Below are 2500 nucleotides of genomic sequence, written 5' to 3' on the forward strand. Positions count from 1 at the left end.
TATACATGCTGAACGTCTGTGCACACAATGTCAACCACACGTCACCCACACACTCCATCACCCACTAGTCTATGCCTGTAACAGACGCAGACACAACATCTAAGTACCAGCATGGAACAACATCCAGTGCATCCTCTCGGCCACAGTACACCATCCACACTATGATAACCAGACCGGGACGTCGAACCAGAAAACTGAATATCCCACTCTTCCTACAACCACCATTGCTCAGATACGCCACCAACACCCACACATGTCCTACACAGGGGTGCACCCAACAGCACCACACTGCCGCATCTCACAGCACATAAACAATGGCAGGAATGAAAGACACAGGTGTGCCACTCCTTTGCCACAAACACAGAACGGGCGCGCCACCTGCCATGAGCCACAAGTGCAACTGACGTGACATATCTGATAGTGCCTCAGGCGTCCACTTACTACCATCACTATCAACGAACCTCGCCACCCCACCCCCCCCCCCACACACACCATCCCTTAACCCAACTTCTGCCTTAACCTAACCCAACTTCTGCCTTAACCTAACCCAACTTCTGCCTTAACCTAACCCAACTTCTGCCTTAACCTAACCCAACTTCTGCCTTAACCTAACCCAACTTCTGCCTTAACCTAACCCAACTTCTGCCTTAACCTAACCCAACTTCTGCCTTAACCTAACCCAACTTCTGCCTTAACCTAACCCAACTTCTGCCTTAACCTAACCCAACTTCTGCCTTAACCTAACCCAACTTCTGCCTTAACCTAACCCAACTTCTGCCTTAACCTAACCCAACTTCTGCCTTAACCTAACCCAAGTTGCGCCTTAACCTAACCCAAGTTGCGCCTTAACCTAACCCAAGTTGCGCCTTAACCTAACCCAAGTTGCGCCTTAACCTAACCCAAGTTGCGCCTTAACCTAACCCAAGTTGCGCCTTAACCTAACCCAAGTTGCGCCTTAACCTAACCCAAGTTGCGCCCTAACCTAACCCACGTTGCGCCTTAACCTAACCCACGTTGCGCCTTAACCTAACCCACGTTGCGCCCTAACCTAACCCACGTTGCGCCCTAACCTAACCTACGTTGCGCCCTAACCTAACCTACGTTGCGCCCTAACCTAACCTACGTTGCGCCCTAACCTAACCTACGTTGCGCCCTAACCTAACCTACGTTGGGCCCTAACCTAACCCACGTTGCGCCCTAACCTAACCCACGTTGCGCCCTAACCTAACCCACGTTGCGCCCAAACCTAACCCACGTTGCGCCCTAACCTAACCCACGTTGCGCCCTAACCTAACCCACGTTGCGCCCTAACCTAACCCACGTTGCGCCCTAACCTAACCCACGTTGCGCCCTAACCTAACCCACGTTGCGCCCTAACCTAACCTACGTTGCGCCCTCACCTAACCCAAGTTGCGCCCTAACCTAACCCACGTTGCGCCCTAACCTAACCCACGTTGCGCCCTAACCTAACCCACGTTGCGCCCTAACCTAACCCACGTTGCGCCCTAACCTAACCCACGTTGCGCCCTAACCTAACCCAAGTTGCGCCTTAACCTAACCCACGTTGCGCCTTAACCTGCCCTGTAATTGTTAGTTATATGAATCTAGGAATTCGTGTAGCGTTGCCTAATTGCAACCATCTCAACATAGTTCACTTCGCGCACACTGTGGTGTTCTGCGTATTGATTCATTTTACGGTGCGTACCCTCACATCTTGCGAGTGTTGCTTACTTTCCACATGGTCCCGCTATCCACTGTATTGTGTACTGCAATAGGACGTATATCGCCCCCGCCCCCCCCCCCTCCCCTCCTGTCACCTCTAGCTCGTCGGTCAGGAGTTCGCGTGTTGAATGCGCTTCGCAGCTGTGCAATGGCATTCGCATACGTACGCTGGCCACCTTCCACGTGTTCTTTCGTGCACACGTCGCAGCGTGTATGTATGCTGATGGAGTGCGTCGTGACACACAACATCCAGGCATGCAAGACTCGTAGAAGTCGCAAATGTAGATGGATGTCTACGTTTGCTGCCCAAGTTACGCAAATGAACTGGAAATCCGTTGTTGCGCGGTTGTTCGCGCTGGAGGTGAATCGTTGATATCGACGATCGGTACAGGTATTAACCGGTTGCTTCAGCGACACCCGTCATACCCACGAACGTGAGTGGGCATGTGGGTATGAAGCGATACGCGGCGGTGGCTGGGTGGGACCGTCCCCGGCCGGTGAGGGGGGGGCGCCCGGCGTGCTGGCCGCGCGCTGCGTGGGCGCACGCGCGGCAGCCGGCTGGTGGGGGCGCCCAGTGGCAGGCGCGCCGGCTGACGGAGGCGGCAGGCGGCGCATCTGCGTGCCGGCGCACCCAGCGCGCGGCGCCGTGCGGCCAAAGTGGGTCCTCCCGGGCCCGGTGCGAAGCGCGGTGGACATCTGCAGTGTGCTGGTCCGATTGAGGACTGTGTGCGTTGAGGATGCGCCGCCGCCCGGCACTCGGCGCCGCGACGCCGTCTGC

Source organism: Schistocerca nitens, unplaced genomic scaffold (assembly GCF_023898315.1).
Source record: "Schistocerca nitens isolate TAMUIC-IGC-003100 unplaced genomic scaffold, iqSchNite1.1 HiC_scaffold_381, whole genome shotgun sequence".
Lineage (NCBI taxonomy): Eukaryota > Metazoa > Arthropoda > Insecta > Orthoptera > Acrididae > Schistocerca > Schistocerca nitens.